At 42.0% G+C, this 19177-nt stretch overlaps 1 long non-coding RNA gene across 2 annotated transcripts; it reads right to left on the reverse strand.

The window, feature by feature from the left end:
- Positions 1-3017: 3017 nt before the first annotated feature.
- LOC308058102 lies at positions 3018-7083 on the reverse strand. 2 transcript variants are annotated; one of them, XR_013925649.1, is made up of 4 exons: positions 6449-7083; positions 5238-5340; positions 3583-3611; positions 3018-3470 (listed from the first exon to the last, which is right to left on the reverse strand). It is a non-coding gene; the product is annotated as an uncharacterized lncRNA (long non-coding RNA). The 2 variants fall into 2 exon arrangements; XR_013925650.1 differs by having other exon boundaries at positions 5238-7083.
- Positions 7084-19177: the final 12094 nt, after the last annotated feature.

The raw sequence follows: 19177 nt of genomic DNA on the forward strand, positions 1-19177 counted from the left end.
CTCACAAGAGGGAAGGAGCACCTCAGCCAGACACCACCTGTCTCACCCTCCCCCTTCCCAAGCTCACTGGCCAACTACTACCACCTTGCAACAGGCTTAAGTCCTGCGCTTTGCCTGCTAGAATTAGGCACGTCCCTCTCTCGTGACGCCCGGCTGTGGGGTGGAAATCATTTGCTACGCTGTCCCTTCGGGTGTTCCAGAGGACGCCAGACCCCGCTGTGCAGCCCTGCCCCGCACGCCCGCCACAAGCAGGACGCCTGCCTTATTCCCCTCTAGGATACCCTCCGAGAAAACCCTTTTCAAACACTTCACGTGGCCAAACAAGAGCGTATTTTGCAGAGGCTGGGGAAGCCTCAGAAAGGTCGCGATATTTCAAGGTGTTCTCTTTGACCTTTGTCTTACAAAGAGGAAGACCGGCGTGTTTCATCAAACAGATCAGCATATTATAGACAAATCTCCCTCTTCACTTGAACGTGCATTTCGCACAGGCAAAAAAACCCCCACATGCAGCTTCCTACCATACAATTTGATATGCGTCATCACCCCCATCATGTAACATGGGCACCACAATTTTGCTTAGAAGATAGACTTCAATATTTTGTGGATGCAGGAGAGCTGTGACACCTCTCCTGTCTGCACAACACAGACTGAATAAGCTTTTCTGCTCAACTGTATCTGCCTGAAAGCGGGATAAAAGCAGACCTGCGAGCACCCAGGGTTTTGTACTGCCCTTCTAAGGATGCAAGTCACATTCTCTGTTCAGAGTACGTAGGTGTCTTCGTCTTTTGGATTCTGTTTCAGAGTGCAGTCACTTTAAAATTAGGCGCCATGCTGCTAGAATGAAAAGCAACCCTTAACTCCTCTTCAGCCTTGCCCGTCATGGTCAACAGGAAAGATTTCAGCAGCAGCTATTTGAGTCTGATGTCTCCCTTTTTAGGTAAGATTTTAACAACATTGGAGCCCCTAAGAATCCTTTCCCATAGGGTTTAATCAGTCTTGACATTTCTGTATGATGGGTACAGAACAAGGAAGAAGCAGGAAAGGTGAAAGGCTACAGTGTTCTTCTACCTTCAAAATTCCAGTTCTCATCCTGTCAGTAACTCTAGTCAGTAATTATTTTTCCAACCACTGGAAAAATAACTCAAAAAACATCAACTAAAAAGCTAAGGACTTCTCCCATTAGCTGTTGCAAGTAAAATTTCTTCTTTTCTTGGAGCAGTAATTCATGAGTCTATTTTCTGTGTTACTGGCTTCTGTCAACACTGCGAAAGAGGATGACTCCTCATTGTCAAGAGTTCTTCACTTTTAGCACAGGGAGAAATTCTTAGTTAAAACACTGGCAGAACCCTACTCCAAGGCTTCTGAAGAGCCAGTCATTCAAAAAAAAGTATATAAAAAATTCACAGGGTAAACCAGATTCCAGTATTTTTGCCTGTCATTCCCCCACCTTTTACTCTGTCTGCTCTCTAGCTAGCATTGAAAGATGACTTCTCGTCATCGTAGTTCTTTCCACTTAGTCTTTACCTCTCCACTCTATTCTGAGACTTCCCTCTTCATAAATTGTACATAATGTACATAACGACTTTTTGCAGATTACAGTGGACAGCAGCTACTTTGCTATACAGAAAACATGAGAACACCGCTATTTTATTTTGACTCAAAAATAATTTTAAGAATGTATTACTATGAGTCAGTAACAAAGTAAATAGAATGGGAAATTCCAGCTCTCACTGAACATTTAATTGTGAAAGATACTGTACCCGTTCTCCAGATTTATGAAATCAAGTTGTCAAAAATGGCATTTCAACCCTTTTAGAGTCAGAAATATTTGTGCTGCAGGAATCATGATGCTTTGCTGAAGCAACCTAAATTCCTTAAACCCAAATCCAAACATAAACTGTTTGAAAGAAAGAAATTTTTGCATCTACTTCTTAGCACCTGACCTTCAAGATAACATATGGGTAAAAACCAGCATGACGCAAATGAATAAAGCCACAGAGGAAAAACAGCTGACATGAAACAAGCCATGAAAAGGCAACCTTTCCTTTCTGTGTTTGTAAAATTGTAACGTACTGGTCCATTATGGGGCTACACTCCACATTACTGTGGAATACAGACATAACGAAAACTCACGTTTTAACTGAATAACCTCTAACAAATACCTGTGTGTCTTACCAGAACACTGTGCAAAATAAAGAGCAAAAGGGGACCTGTTGCTTACCCATTGCAAACACATGAAAGGGAGAAGAGCGAGAGAAGGAGGGAGATACTTCTAGAGAGAAGTTACATCTCTATTATTGTCCAAAGAACAACAATACTTTTTTTTTTTCTTCCCCTAAAGCGAAGATGCCAAAGAACTTGGAACTATTTGTATTCTATACTTAGAAGTTACAAGTCCACTTACTTGTCTACATATCTGTTCACCTCTCTCTGGTTTATATTGTCAATAGCCGATTGTAGAAACTCTAAAACCTGAGTGGCAAATTGTTTCTCATCATTAACAAGTGTGATTAATACAAAATACAACACAAATTATCAAATATGCAAATTAAAAAACATTAGAACAAAGACATTAAAAACCCATTAAGGTTACATATCCTCTCCCAAATACATAGCCGACCAGCTAGCCACCTCAACTTTAGCCTTGTTTCCGAAGAAAAGAGAATTCCTGAAACACGCTGACACTAATTTCCTCCCATCTTGTCTCTCTTCCTCACCTCCCTCCCCTGCCTCTGAGCCTGCTGGTCATTTTCCATGATACAAGAGAGGGAAGCCTCAGAGGAACGTGTTTGTACATGTTTCAAAACAACTGCCAGGCAGGTAGAGATAAAGCCAGGCAAGTAATAATTCCTGAAAACTACAGCTACGGCACGAGCCCAAGAATTACCCTTTGTGGCTCACGGGCAGCTCCTGGACAGCCTAGCCTACAGATCCCTAGCCTGGAATCAGCCACAGCACATGCTCAAAGGACCAAGACAATCAGGAAGGGGGGGGGGGTGTTGAGCCACGGAAAGAAAAGCAGACTTCAGGACTGCCTGAAAAGGGGAGATGACAGCAAGTACGGTGTAGGAAGTGTACATCATGGAAGGGTATGGACAGTGCTGAACAGCAGACTAGAGGAGGGAGCAAACACATACGCCGAGGTATATTTCAGCACACCTTCTGCTCCCGGGATGCCTTGCTAGAGCCATTAATTTAATATTAGAAAGAAAATTGCAAGTACAAAGTGTCTGTCCATAAAAGAACACTACAAAGAGATTGTTATGAATACCTTCAACATCTTCTGCATCTCCTAAGCCGAGTTCCTCCAAAAGATCTGCAAAACAAATCAGATGCTTTAATAAATACTCCTATCTAGAAAGATTATGAAGCTAAACCCAGAACCACATGAAGTGAACGTTACCTGATTTCTGTTGCTTTTTGTTAGGAGAGGTTTCACTCCTTTCCAAAACAGATTCAGGGGCCTTCAGCTATGAAAGACAATCCAATGACAAAAAAAAAAAAACAAAAACACACTTAAAGTAACTCTGTAATATTTAATGAGCAGAACAAGTAGTCAGTCTGACATGAACAAATACTTACCTGGGAATTGTTGGGTTTCTCCAAAAAGCCTGGAAGTGAAAAATGTTTCAGAAAGTGTTATTTTATTCAAATTTATTTAATTTATAAAATTTTTACTCCATTCAACATCAGTAGTTTCTACAACTAAGTATCAGTTGCAAGCATTATTTCATCGAGACTGCGATACTTAACATTCAATTTACCTCATCATCCAGCATTTGTATCAGTATACAAGAAATGGACAATGCACGCTTCCCATCGTGCACCTTGGATTTAAGAAATAATACAGAACTAGGACAATCCATAGGAAGCAATAAGGATTTGCTTGTTAACAAAACAAGATCAAAATACTTATTTTGAGGAGCTGAATCCTGCTTTCTACAAAGATTATTTCAAAAGCCAAAGCTGGTCTGCTGTAATGAATTATCATAAAATAACACTACGAATTATCTAAAATAACAGCTCTGTGACCGTGATGTTGAGGGATATTTTCCTTTCCATCAACAGGACAGAGAAAACATGGGTGCAGACATAGAAATCGCATACACATCATTCAATGAGGAAGAATCAAACTAGTTCTTATCAGGTTGTTCTGGTTCAGCTTGCAAGAAAAGAAAAAACCCAAATTACAATTGGTTGTAGTCTGCATTTATAGCACAGTTCCAAACAGTTTCATTTTTTTTAAGATTTTTTTCCAACATTAAATCACTTACAAACCCACACAATCTACTGGCCCACCTATATTTCTCAAGTCCTCTGCTTTAGTCACCTTACAGTTTGAGTCCTCTCATGAAAGAAGTGTATGGAATGTTATTAAGAATGGCTCCATAGCAAAACTTTTGTCTTTAAAAAAATAATTAAAAAACAAACAGCATTTGATTTCAGGAAACTTGGTGGTCTAGCAGTATGGAAATACCTTAGCAAGATTATCATAATCACCTTTTATCCCCTTTTTACACTCATTTTAAACTCATCTTAGTAGATTCATACAAAGCAGACCTTCATGACAACTACTCGACAAGTAGATTTACAAACTCCCAGGAGCTTTTAAAGTTTTGCTTCCAGCTTACTGGATTCGCTTCTTCAGCTATTCTATTGTACTTACACTACAAGCAGGACTGACCATTTGGTAAAAAAGAAATCCTTCAGATGAGAGCTCTACCCCAACAGCAAAACTTCCGTGCCATTCTACACTCCAGATGCTCAAGAGACAGCGTCACAAACTCCAGGCAGAAGCCCTTCACAACAAACCCTGAACTTTCAGTCACGTTTTAGCTCCTAGGCAAAGCGTAACAGTAAGGTATCAAAAATTAAGACGGGGGGGAAAAGTGCTTGGCCAGATCATAGCTTTCTTCTGCTACGTTATCGTCCAAGAATGTCCAGGTGTTCAGACAGGTCAGCCCTAAACCACATACACTTTCAGCACTCTGCCACAAGAACTCGAACCCAAAGAGATACAAACACATCCAAAGGGCACACGTAACGCAAACAAGGTAACTTCCTTTACAACTTGCCAGCAAGCGCCGTGACAGCTGGTGTTAATTAACAAATACTAAGCCCTTCATTGCTATAGCGCGCACCCACACCGTAAGTGCATTCCTAAGGCAGACATCGATAAAAGCTCACTTCAGCCTATACGTGTTTACAGACAAACATTTAGTCCACCACGAAGTTACCGGTGTGGCGCTCCCCTGAAACTATCCGTGAGCGTGCTCCGTGTCTGTCTGCAGCTGGAAGCAACACACCAGGTGATCCTTCTTCCGGACTTTCAGAATCCGTCTGTAGAGCATAAAACATGGGCGTGAGCATCGGTACAAATTCTCAACTCATTTCTACGCAAAATGTTCCTGCTAAGCCAACTTGCACAGCATGGAATCACAAAAGCCTTTGATCAGCCCCTTGGAAAGGGCACGTCAAGACACAGTATATGGGAAAATCACAGCAGACTTGTGTGTTTTCAGATCTTAGGCAAAAACCTCACAACTCATCTAAACTAGTCTGTCACGCTGGCAAACTGCACAGCCGCAAGGGAGAATTAACACGGTAACTCGAGCTGTGGGTTGCCAACCCGTAACTGCAGGTCTGGGGGGGACCCAACTTTCGGACTGAACTGGTACCCGATACTCAAATTTGTGCTGACGTTCCCCAGGCACACGTCCTGCAGTGGGGAGCGAACACATTGCTACTCCCAGTTGCAAGGGTTGAACAAAGACGAGCAAGACAAAGCTTACAGAAACCAAAGCTACCTAAACCCCCCCAATAATATTTTAGCCTTGTATTTGTAAGAAGGAGATGGGGAAGAGTTCCTTCTTCCTCACAAGAAAAGTCAGAGGGCGTAAGCTACAGACTCTGCTCGTTTTCTTCTAACCCATTCCCACAGACAGGAAGAACTAAAAGGGCAAACACAGCCAGCACGTGTGGTATTTCTGTTGAACGCTACTCTCAAAAAGGGCCAAAACGGTAGAAAGGCTCTTTCCCAAAGCAGCTCATCATCTAGGCTGCAGACCCTAAGGGCAACCACTGAACACGTCAGCGGAATAGAGTTGTGTGGTGAAAAAGCAACAATCCCGCCAGCCCCCGTGAGGAGCTCAGACTATTTTAAGCAGCAAGAAACTTCACTGCCGCAATACTGTACCAGAAACCCAACTCCAAGGGCCAGCTGCCATGAGACCCAAAGCATTAGCTCGACCTACCTTCATCCCAAGCCTCGCTGAACAGCTAGCACACAGCACAAGTATTTCAAGGGCCCCCAGTTACAAACATACAGCAGAACCAGGAGAAGGGGAAATAAGCCTCAGCCGCGGCAGGGCCCAAGCTCCGAGTGCTTCTGGATCTCGCTCCCCACCCCCGCCCCACTGGGAACCCCGGTGTCCTTCACGGGAAATACCTCAGAATCCCAGGGAGATTCAGCATCTTCCTCTTCCTCTGCTCCCACCGCAGTCAGGGCACCTACAAAGGCAGTAAGAGGTGAGACACTGAGCCCTTCTATTTCACTCTGCTTTTCCCCATCACCCCTGCGCCCAAAAGATGCACAGCAGTTCTGTTGCTGAGGACAAACTAAGCAGTGAGTGTTGAATTCAAGGGTTTCTTCACACCCAGCACACAACATCATGGTACTTCCTTTGGATCGCCACCTCTCCAGCAGAAGATGGCTATGCACAACAGCTGACACAGCTACAAGCAGCACTGAAGACGTGTTTGGGTCACACTCAGGAAAAGGCTCCAGCACGCTGCAGCCCTGTGGCATACAGAGTTTAGGTCACCTGCTCTCCAGTCCACAGCTCCAGAAATTGCCACTGACTACCACTATCCACTGTACAAGAAGTACCATAGAAACACCACCCGACACATCTTCACGCTAAAATCACCAAGAAACAATGCTCCTTTTGTAGCACTACCAGAAAAGACCTTCCTTGACTAGCAGTTTTTACCCTGCACCTTCCCAGAAGGTAGACACCTAAGCATTGCCATTGAAAAAGAGGAGAGGCTCACCGCCCAAAATCTCACCCCAAACACACAACTTGTCTCTATCTCAGGGGGCTAACATCTGAATCTCTTCTCTACCAGACACACGCAAGGCTCAGTCTCAGTAGGTTCCTGGCCAGATTAAACTATCTTCATTTCTCTGTTTTAAGCTAGTCCGTTAGGTAAAACTGATTCAGGATTCGCTCTTGTGGAGACATGCACACAAAAAACGGGAAAGGAGCTAGAGACCAGTGAGGGCACCCGTCCTAGCAGAGGGGAACTGCTGGTTCCAGCCTCAGCTAGGACTACTCACACTGTGCCAAATGCAGGCTTATGGTAAAATGCACAGACAGAAGAGCATGTATAGGCACAACACCTGGAATACAGCAGGTTCTGCCAGGCCCGCTCTGTAGCATTTGATCAGCAGCTACACACGCTCTGGTAACATCTACCACACCACTCTACTCTCTGGAGACACACAGTGGAAAGTGTGCCTTCTCCTCCTGCTCCAAGACCTGAGGTGAGTACCAGAGTGCTCAGCCCTGACTGACGGGGCAATGCTTTCGAGCACACTCAAGCGTGGCACTGGAGAGACTTTCTACGTTTTAAAACTGGACAAGGTGAGGCACTGGAACAGAACAGCTTTCTCTCAGATCGACTCAAATCTTTCCCAAGCTTCAGCCAAGAGCAACCACAACTTTTCAGTCTGACAGTACGGGCCAGAAAGGGGAATACTACTGTCACACCAAGACTCTCTAATCCTCCTCTTTTTCAACTGTGCGTTTTGTTCTGATCGCTTCAGGGAGAACACAGCAACAAAAACAAAGAATGACACCTGCTCCATGTAGCATCGTTTGGAATCCAAGGCCACAATTTGTTCTTCAGGAATGAATGAAAAGGAACAAAAGCTACTTTCCTCCTTGCCAATGCCCACTAGGGTTCACAGGCAAGGGAAAACCTTACTGTTTCAGAAGTCAATCACCATTTCAGTTCATTTACTGTGCATTAATATTTATAGAGGAAGAACTGGGATCAGTATTCACTAACTCACTTCTCTCACCAGTGTTGTCTTTGGAAGCACTGTGGACTTGATGGCTATCATTACAAATAGAGTTTTTCACACCTTCAACAACTGCAGTTTGTAGCTCTTCACCTGTGTCTTCCTTTTCCTGCTCCTTCTCCTCTTCTTCCTGTTCAGGTGATTTTTCCTAAAAGAGATTGACCAAACAGCTGGAAATAGCAGAAGCAAGCACCTTCTTAGCCACCCATCGACAACTTTAAAAATGCTTTTCCTGTGTAAGACAACAGGGAAACTTTGTTGAGCTTTGTTTTACAAGGCCTTCAGTTTTTCCATGGGACTCTATGAGGAGACAGCAATGACATTAGCCCTAAGTCATTAGCCCTGGCTCTGCAAAGCTCCGGAGAAGCAATTCTTCATGTCAGCCTAACTCTAGCTTTCATTTCAGTTACATTGTTTTGGAACACGCTCCTTTTCCTCTACTTTGCTCCAGGAAAATCACTAACTTCCTGCTCTCAATCTTATTCAAACTTTTTGCTTCCTCTATTTCAGCCATCACACCAGGTATTTTACTAAATGGCAATAAATCTTGACAGATAAAAACTGTACATACAACTGAGAAAAAATGAATTTATTTCAGAAAAATTATACTGCCTATTTGTTTTCCTGCAAAACCACTGCAACCAATAAAAAAATATTGAAAATACTGCCCAACACTATTCTTATACCTAAGAAACTGCTTTGGTTAGGAGTAAAGGCATTTTCTAATATAAAAAAAGGATGATCAAAAGATGGATATACATGAAATATTAACAGAAATCCAGTTTACCTTTTGGTTCTTACCTTTATCACCCTTAGAAAATACCTTTGTGATTGAATCATCCTTATATAACTTACTTTGGTGCCTGAGTGAAATGCTGCTCTTGCATTTTCTTCATGCCTATTCAAGCACAAGTGTTCACTTTCTTGTTTCAGTGCTTCACAGTCTTTGTTATCTACTTCACATTGCTCTTCTTCTGTATCTTCATCATCCACATGTTCAAGAAAGACAGAGTTTGGTCTTTGACTTTCAAGCCTTGGGTTTTTTCCTGCTGACAAAGAACTATTATCATTTTCGAAGCCATTACTGAAGCTTGACTTTTTCTCCTTAAGACCACAACTATCTGAGAGAAGCTGAGGTGTCTCTTTTTTCCAGTCTGTCATCTTAGATTCTGCAAAAAGGGAGTCATCATTTCTGCGAAACTTCACCCCAATCATGCTTTTCTTGTTCCAACTTTCTTGTTTATCTTGCAAATTATTTAGATTTTGAAAGACAGTTTGCTTTGGTACTGACTTGCAAGATACTTCATTATTCACCGTCTTTGGAGACATGGCAGTTATGTCAAAACAACAAAAGGAGTTATGGAAATGGCAACAGGCATGTTACCAGATTAATGGAGTAATCTGGGAACGTCTGGAAAAGGAACCAAGTCAAGGATGGGCAGGATGGAGAAAGGACTTGGCCAGGGACAAAGGCTTAGGAGGGGATAATACCTTCATTTTAACAACATGACTTATGTTTTCTGAAGTGACCAAGTGCTGTGTTTTCAAAATGCTACTTTTCTCATTTACTATAGGAAAAGAATTATATAAAAGTAGATTGGCTAAGTAGTTTTTTAAACATTAGTATACTATGCAATCTGTTCCAAATAGCTTACTGTTTTTCCTGAACTGCTGGGAAACATTCATTAACAATGTCAAATTTGGCTTCTGCAGCTTCTGTAAATAAATGATTATTTTCTTTTAGAACACTAACGACAACAACAAATCCTTTGGTCACATCAAACCTTGAACACTAAATGTAATCAGGCTGTCCTTTTGATAGAAGTATAGGATGGAGCCAACACCTGACCACTATCTACAAAAACACTCCTCACATACGCAATTCAGTGAGTATTTCACCCCCAAAATACCATGCAGGCACCCTTCTGAAAATTGTTTCCACAACTATGGTTACATGCATAGCAGTTTTAAAAATCTGGGTTTAATATTTGTAGTACTTCAGTAAAATTCAGTTATATTTAAGATCGCAGCTTCTGGATGCTTACTTGCAAGTGTGCACAAGGGAAGTAACTGTTAAGAACCCTAGGTTTAATGCATTGATTAGTCCCTGCAAGTACACTTACCAGAATATCCTTACATTTCAAAAACATGCCCAAAAAATGCATAATTTATATTTAAATCAGTGCAAGAAAATGAAATCATGTTAAAACTAAACATGCTTGCACCTCCAGTATTACAGAGTAGGTTGAACTAGAACACCGGTTCCTCATCGCTGCAGAATCCCAGAGCAACAGAACAGATGCTCCAGACATCCCTGCAGAAGTTAATAATTCTTCAGAACACTAGCAAAAAAAGCAGGCCTGAGAGCTTGTAGCTGACAAAAAGAATACTGCCTAAGCATTCAAAAAAAGGAGGGAAAACATGCAATGTGAGATTACGTGCAAGCACAGAATGCCATCTCAATAGAAGAAAAAAAGATGACCCATTTGAGTAACTCATCTGCTGAGCACTCTTGAGTAACCTGATGAGGAGGAAAGGAGAACTAGGTGATGAAGGATTTCAGTACCTCTTCATTAAAAAGTGCCCTTTATCAGTTAGGATTCTATCACGAAATCTACAGGAAACATTAACAGTGTTTGGGGAAGAACAGAACAGGTTATATTAGTAACTTATAAACTGAAAATCTGACTCAAATGACCAAGAACAAACAAAACTGTGGTGGTTTATCTCGTCGCCTATGGCTCTTTTGCCTCAAACCACAAATCTACTGCGTGCTCTGCCACAGCTACAGGTCTTTTAGGAAAAACTCACAGCAAAAGAAAGGCTGGCAGGTCAGAGACTGCTTCTAAGGAGAAAACAATATTGGCTAGCACTGTAGTTTCTTTCAATCCCCCAGAAAACTTGCCTTCAGATCACTTATTTTTACAGGACATTTACTGTAAATACACCATACCTTGGGAGAAAAATCGAGTTCTTCCTCAGAAGTATGCCAACTGACATCGCTCCCCTCTTTCTCCAAGCTTCTTAAAAAGTAAAGCAAAATGAGTACTGTGTCTCTCCAATCATTCCTCAGGTATGTGCTGGGTATGTTTAAAGTCTTACCTGATTGAGTCTCCTTGCGACAAGTCGTCTATTGCTCTTCAAACATTAATTGACATGTTGAAATTAGATTTGGCATGCCAAAAATCAACCAGCACATACAAACATTTAACCTGGACAACTCTACATGTCATAACAGAATGAAACTTTGGGGAGTCAACTTTATGTAAGACAGCATGAATGAATGCATGCATTTCCAAACAACTGCTTTCTCAAGTCACACTGAATTGACAAAACAAAAAAGACTAGAGTTTTATCTCCTTTGAACTTTTATACCTAAAAGTTTAAGAACTACCTCTAAACTAAAAAAACCCAGCATAGCATGAATATGCTACGTTAATAAACAGTTAACAAAATACTGGTGCTTTAGCAAGACAGTAAATAAATGAACTTCTGAAGTATTCATACTGCACACACAAGCACACACTGTTGACAGAGATATTACTGGTTTATATACTATACTAGCTGGTGCTCTACCCACTTACAGGTTATCCTGAAAAGGTAAAAACCGTCAAAAAGCATAACCAAGATCTAATGCCTATCCTCAGGCAGAAAAATCCCCAGCAGTTCTCTACGCTGCACCAAAAAGGGTATTCAAGAGGCAAGACAGGCGTAACCAGGGCATTCTATACTACGCTCCAAGCTTTCATCCATGTTAAGACAGCAACTTGCACACAGGATCACAGGATAAATCAGGTCACAAGGGACCTCGGCAAGTCTCTCAGCCAACCGCCTCCTCAAAGCAGACTCAGCTCTGAGGTCAGATGAGGCTGCACAGGGCTTTTTCCACTCTGATCTTGAACCATTCAAGGAGGGAGACTGCACAACCTCTCTGTTTTACTGTTCTCACCATGGTGAAGCTGCCCACATTCCATTAGAAATTCTCTTGTTTCCATTTATGCCTCTTGTACCTTTGCTTCATGTGACGCACCACTGGGAGGCACCTGTCTCTGTCTTCTCCTTACACGTACTGGAAGCTGCTGCTGCTGGGTCCCCTTCAAAGTCATCTCTTCTCTACACTGAACAAGCCCAGTTCCCCCAGTCTCTCCCCAAAAGGCAAGTAGCCCTGCTCCTGGCAAAGTTTGATGGCCCTCCACTGAACTCGCTCACGGATGAAAGACCACTCTCTCTTGCACTGGGGGCTCAAAATTATACCCAGGGAGCTGGACACAACCCAGGGACTGCCAGGTAGCAGCGTACAATCCCCTTCCTCAGTCCCCTGGCTATGCTGCTCTTCATACAGCCCAGGACACCGTTAACCTTCTCAGCCGGCAGGGCACCCTGCTGGCTCATTCTCAGCTCACTTTCTGCCAAGACCCTCTGGCTATTCCCAGCAAAGCAGCTCTCCAGCCAGGCAGCTCCAGCACGTGCTGTAGCAAACGGTTGTTCCTTTCCATGCGCAGGACTTGGCATCTGCCCTTGTTGAATTCTGTTAAGACAGGCCTGACAGTCCATTTACCCAGCTTGTCAAGATCCCTCCGAATGGCAGCGTGGCCCAGATGCACATGTTGCAAACTCAACGACAGCGCACTCTAGCACACCACTGATGTACTAAAGAAATCTGAACTCTAGGAATCCAGCCTGAAGAGTGCGAAAACCTCTCAATTACCAACAACTAAGAGGAAATAAAAGGCCTCTTCAATTCCCAGGACAGAAAGGAAAAAAACAAATAGAGCCTCCACATCGTATCTATTTCAGCATTCCTCAAGTCCTCGATAATTAGTTCTCGTTAACTATCATCACAAAATGAACTTGCTTATAAATAGGAGATTGGTGGCCTTCCATAAAGTTGTATGATGACAGCCAAACCGAGGTCTTAGACAAAATCATTAAAAGGAAAAGAAAACAAAGGGCATATTGTGTTGAGTAAGTTATCTGAACTTTTGCTTTCCATGGATAGTAACTTTAAGCAATGATCAAAACCAGTTCCCATTCTCCTTTAAAAAGCAAGAGAGAAAGTTTATGAGATAGTTTTCAGACAGATCTTGATGCCCTACTGTAGAAATGGGATCTAGAAAAGTAGTATCTAGGGATCACTTGTTTCTACTTTAATTGAAGTCCATTTTCATTGTGGAGTAACAGAAGAGCATATTTTTTTTTTAATATTATTTACTATCACTAATGACACAAAGCAATCACTCAATCCAGTAATAAAGGACCCGTGCAAAACACGCAAACAAAAAGCGCCCAAAGCCTGCTCTCAAACCTGATTTATAAAACCAAAACCATCAGAATAGAGACCTCCAAGATAATAAACATCACAGGTGTGTTAGTATTTGTACATCACACAACATGTTTCACAGTTGAAATGCTACTGTATAGAATACCTTTCTTTGGTTTTCCTGTTCTTGATGTCTGGCTAGGAGATTGTGGCATTCCTATATCCATTTAGGGAAAGGCATGTCAAGGACAGACCAAACAAGGACACCAGAGTAAATGTGAATTCCCAGAAATTTGGAAAACCTAACCAGTACATTAACAAAGCTGTAGCAATGGGAGACTGTACTGTGACCATCAGCCTACTCTACAGTTACAAGAAGTAGAAGCCAAACCTATCACAACCTACAGAACTCTACTCTTAAGGGACAGTGTCAAACAGTGTAACTTAATTTACTTGCTCCATTGTAAAATACCTATATTCCAATATTTTGAAACACTGAAACAGATTCTTGGCAGTTTACTGTACTGCCAACTTTGAATTTCTCTCAGCTTGACTAGTCCTTGCCCAGCACTGACTGCCAATGCAATTCCTTCATATTTGTAGAGTGTTTTATACATACGGCACACTTAAAATCCCTCCGTTTAAGCATCCCAAAAATCTGTAGGTGCCAACAAACTTTGGAGATACACTAGCCAGTTGTGTCAGATGGTGTCGGATGCAAACACAGCCCCCTCCTACCTCAGTCTGAAGGTAAAAGCCCTGCATATATTGATTTGACCATGCTGAACTGTTCACATAGAGAAGCTACGCCACCAGCCAGAACGCAGGCATGACAAGCAGTCAGAGTGAATACCCTGTTCCCCCAGGGCTATAGGGCAGGCCACAACTGGACCAGAACGGGTGCACTGGCTGGTGTGAGTGTCATGCGTGTGTGCTTGTGTGTGTACGCGTGTCTATGTGTTGTGGAACAGAAGCTTTAGAATATAAATCACCATCCGCCTGCTCTACTCATCCTACTTAGTAAAATTTTATTTTTTATATCAATGAATGGTGTGGTTCTGTTATTGCAGCTACCCAACACCAAACGTCTGTGTGACAAGGCCATAACATTTGCCTCAGAGCAACAGGGAGTCCTGCTTATATTGATGTTACCACAAATACATGGAATGGATGTGGCAAGAGGACTCCTATCAAAAATACACATGTAAGAGTTAAAAAAAGGACCTCAAGATTGTTTCTCATTCCTTCTCCATTTCTGTTTTCTTAAAAGGCGATACAGCAGATATAAAGCACACTGAAGCACTCGTTTCTTTTCCAAGAGCTCTATGATGAAAAACCAATGGTTTCTGTAGGAACAGTACACCAATATGCAGTGCAGCAGCTAAAAAAAGCTGCCACTGAAGACATACTAGAAATCTGAACCCTCGCTTTTAGAAAAAATACATAATTACTTTTTGCCAAAGAAATTCCAACTTCAAATCTGAAAAGTCTGTCATTCGATATGCTAGAGGTGGAAGCCATTCATTTGGAGGTTTTTGCAAGTCTGTCTGTAATCAACAAAAAGGTTCATGTTCTGACAAAAAGTAAACACTCAAATAAGCATGAGCCAACTTCTTAAATATACCAACTTGCTCACTAGAGGCGAATATTTTGAACAATGTTCAACAAGTGCAAAAGTAGCAGCAAAAGGAGGAAGGACTACATTGAAAATCCCAGAAAAACAGGAATGAAGAGCAAGATTAAAACAAAGAATTCAAAGTGGGTATTCCTCCTTTGTCTCACGATCAGTTGAGCTTCTCCTCTAACAGGGGCTTCAAAGCTTTTACTGCAGCCTGTCAAAGGGACTCAGGATGCAGGACCTGCCCTTTGTGTGTGCAAGCAAGAGACTGCAGAATCAATGCCACCAAGTGCTCCCTGCATGCTACTAATCCCTCTCACTCAACAGGCCGGGGTCATTTTCCAGGAGACTGAGCACAAGGAGAAAAAGATTCGTACTACTCAAGGAAAACAAGCCCTACTATAAACAGTTTGAGACCACAGCGCACTCTTTCTCCTCCCAAGTCCTTAACCCACATAAATATGCTCTTCACACTTACTAGGCCTCTTCAAGTGAGGATTTCCCATAACATTGTGGACTTATGCTAGTAGTATTACTGTCTTCAAGGAACTGCGCAAATTACTTGGTTCAAGAACCCATGTTTCCCTGAGGGCATATTAATTTTGGAATCACACAACAGTATTATTCTTCAAGCCACATATTTTAAAATAACCCAGGCCTGTCAGTCATCACAATGTGGTACCACAGCAATTATCTACGTGCACAGGAGGCAGCCACAGAGTGCTGTTTGGGTAACAGCAACATTTTGTTGATTAAACTACCTGTACCAAGCCCTTTCCAAAAATAAAATAAAATATAAAAACCTCTGCATCTTCCTTCAGTCTATCAAGAAACTTTACACATCGCTGACTAGATCAAAATAACTATTCCTAAGTCAAAGGAACAAAGTTTGGCTCTAAATTAAATTCCCCTATCTGGGAAAAGTGAACTCGGAAAAATATCCCATGTTTTGCTCATATTTCACGACGTATTTAAAAAAGGAGTAATAAACTGTGTTTGAACACTGTCTGCTGTCCATTTGCCACAAAGTTCTGATGTAACACCCTTAAAAAAACCAGAAAGGATAGAACTTCCCACTGTAGGGCCTGAGATGTAAAGTACAAGAAGTTCGATCTATATTAAAAGATTAGTTTTCTAAGATTCCTCTAGAGCTATATGAGCTCATAAGCATAGACTGGATCTTAAAAATTAAGGAGTTGTTTGTTTTGGGTTTTTTTAATTTAAAATGAACTCACTGAAGGAGCTAATTTTTTGATAACAAGGCAATTCAATTGTTTTTCTGGATCACAAGTTAATATGGACTTTTTAATGTTTATTTCATAAAATTACTGGAAGTAGAAGTGGTTTTTATTTTTACTGGAATCAAACTATGTCCATGAAGATACAGTACACACAGAAGTTGCATTATTGTTTCTAACAAAGTGACTTTTCCAAGACGATTTTTCCTAAGTATGTCTCTACAGCACCTACACAGAAACAATCGTAACTGATGCTGAGAAATAAGACAACTCACTAAAGGCAGCTTAGTGCAGGTGAAACCATTAATATTAAAACACTACCGCACAAACTCAGTGGAAATCAACAAGACATGTACGGCCCTGCTAACTCATCTGTTGCTTCCCAGCTACAGGAAGATGAACAACTACTCAGGACGAACCTACTGCTTTTGCAATTCATTTTCACAATCTGAATGGCCATCTACAGGTACAAGTACACACCCCAAAACCAAAACCACTCTCACCTAGTTCCTTCCCTGTCCCCCTTCTCTCTCTGTATGAAAACCTATACAGATGGGCAATCTGGCAGGCAGAACGCAACAGCCCGGTAAGTGGGCCCGTAGCACACAAACCGCAGCTGCCTTCACCCCTGACAAGAAGCACCTCCAACCAGCAACAAATCAGCATATTCACAAAGCTGCTTGCGCTACCCCACCTGATGCCTCCACTAAAGTCAACGGCGAACACAGTGAGCGCTGACAACACAAACCCCCTAAAGAAAAGGCCACAGTGATTTTCCTCGTGAGCTCCTGCGTGATTAAAGATCCTACCTCCTCTGTCCACAGCAGGTGCACCCAACGTCAAGCCAGCAGCTCTGGCCCGGTGAGGAATGCCAGGTACTGTGTCGCCTTGTGCACCACCTTCGTCTCTGTCTCCCCGGAATGCGTATTCCACCAGTTGTTTACAAAGACTATATAGGGAAAGAGAAGAAACATATTTGGTAAAAACAACCACATACTTGCTTATACAGTTTAATAGAACAGTTAACAGCCACTTAACCACCCTACATGTATTCATAGCCGTATGAATTCGTATACTTGTATGCATTCACTGAGAGTAATACAGACAGAACTTACTGCACAACTACTACCTACTTCAATGTTCACTACAGTCATGTTCACTCTAGAGGTGCATATCCACACCTACGAAGCTATTAGCTCCAGCTCGGCACAGTATTTTCAGCCTAGCTGTTAAGCACACATAACCACCTCAGAGAAGGGATACGCACAGGTACAAAGCTATCCGTAAGAGGGGTGAAACTGCTTAAGACTTTAACAAAAGGGATTTGTTAGATCTCTGAAACAAAAGACTGGTAGTTCCTGGTGATTGTAGTGGAAGTCAGTAAGGACAATGGTGCTGGTCTGAGGAGAGGACTGACATGCATTTCAGTTTGCCACGTTCTACCTCTGGGTAACTGTAGGATACAGACATGTTTTAGAGTTTGTATTGGGCAGGTGCAAGCTTAGCGTCAAAACTTGACATCTACAGACAATTCGGGGCGGAAATTTTCTTCAACATACAGATTAATACTAGACACAGGGAACGATACGTATCAGAAGACGCCACTGAGCACAGCTTCAGGACAGCTTTCAACACACCATTAAACCTTGCTGCTATTACCAAAAACATTCAAAAGCCACACTGACAACTGACAACCTATTCTAACAATAAAGTCAAAAATTTACCTAGAATATCCATGAGTAACAGCATAATCCTCAGCTGTCCATCCGTTAGTGTCTTTATGGAAAAGATCAGCACCATATCGAAAAAGAACTTTTATTAAATTAAGCTGTCCACCAGATGCTGCAGTCATAAGTGGGGTTCTGAAACACCAAAAATATGTTATGAAGTAGATCATTTGACACAGACACTGTAATTATTTTTATTCCTATTTGCTCTCAAAAACTACTTTCCTCATTACTGAATGAGCAAAAGAAAACGCAGTTTTCATTAAATATTAAGAGCAACCATAAAATGCAAGAAGGAGTCAAAACAACCAAACCTTTAATCTTCAGACAAAGCTTCCACATAGACAACACTCACATACAAACTATGCCACTATGCAGGAGATGTTTTTCACAAACTGAGGTAGTGCTGCTGAGCTAACAGCATGTTTCCTGCCAGAAGGGACACCACAGACAACGCCTTCTTGTAATCCTCAATGAGGAAAGCACCCACCGAGGTATGACAACAGCCAAGCGCAGATGTGCTTTCACAAGTCACACAGAAATAGCTGCTATGTGGCTCCCCGGGGTTTTTTTTTCAGAGCTCACTCTCATGCCTCTGATTAATCCAGCCTAAAGAATACTAAAGAGACCCATGCAGAGTTTTGACAAACCACTCACCTTTCACAGTGATCTCGAGCATGCACATCAGCTCCTTTCTGCAGAAGAAACTCTGCTATATCTTCATGATGTTCAGAGATAGCAAGAATAAGCGGAGTGTTTCCCTCCTGAAAGGGCAGATAAATTTAAAAATAAAAGTAAAAAAAAAAACACCACCCTACCAGAGAAATACTAATACAACTTTTTGAAAGAACTTCTTCAACAAATACAAAAATTTACCTTATTCCGAGCATCAATATTGGCATTATGCTCAAGTAACAGCCCCACTACAGTTGTATTAGGAGATCGGACAGCAAGGTGAAGGGCAGTGTTGCCGTCAGCATCTGCCAGATGTGGGTTGGCACCGTGCTCTAGCAGAATAGCTACACATTCTTCTTGCTGGCACTGTACTGCCTGGGAACAACACGCAAAAAAGGAAGAACTTCCAGCGCTCTGTTACAATTGCCGCAGCTTCCCAATGCTGGAAAATAAGAGCACCTTCAAAGCTGAGCTAACATATGCCTATTCCACGCTGATTACCAGATGCATGCTTCTACACAGAGCTGTGTAAAGAATCCTACCAGCCACCTCTCATTTAATGCACAGTTGACA

Source organism: Falco punctatus (assembly GCF_963210335.1).
Source record: "Falco punctatus genome assembly, contig: scaffold_23, whole genome shotgun sequence".
NCBI lineage: Eukaryota > Metazoa > Chordata > Aves > Falconiformes > Falconidae > Falco > Falco punctatus.